Source organism: Orycteropus afer, unplaced genomic scaffold (assembly GCF_000298275.1).
Source record: "Orycteropus afer afer isolate SDZICR_OR568_19922 unplaced genomic scaffold, OryAfe1.0 scaffold02763, whole genome shotgun sequence".
Lineage (NCBI taxonomy): Eukaryota > Metazoa > Chordata > Mammalia > Tubulidentata > Orycteropodidae > Orycteropus > Orycteropus afer.
In genome coordinates this window covers 4,306-4,823 of record NW_006924350.1, presented here as the reverse complement: position 1 = coordinate 4,823, position 518 = coordinate 4,306, and positions in this window count along the sequence as shown.

Below are 518 nucleotides of genomic sequence, written 5' to 3'. Positions count from 1 at the left end.
CCATGTTTTATGCTGAATGAAATAAGCCAGACACAAGAGGAGAAATTTTATATGATCCCATGTATACGGAATATTTAAAACAGGCAAACATATAGAGGGAAACCTTTATTAGTGGTTACCAGGGGCAGGTGGGAGGGGAAAAGTAAGAATTATTGCGAGAGGGGCACTGAATTTCTGTTACCTCACACACACACACACACACACACACACACACACACACACGACAGGCCCAAGAAAGAAAGAAAAGAAAAAAAACTGCCATCAAGTAGATTCATTGGATTTCCAAAGAGGTAAATCTTTAGGCTTCTTTCCACCAAGTGACTGGTGAGTTTAAACCTCCGAACTTCCTGGTTAGCAGTCAAATGCCTTAGGCACTTCACCACCGGAAGTCCTTGAATTTCTGTTAAGGGTGATGAAAAAAATTTGGATACTGATAGTAGTGATGGTTCCACAACACTGTAAATCTAATTAATGACATTCAGTTGTGCACATAAAATGGTTGAAATGGCAAATGTTTC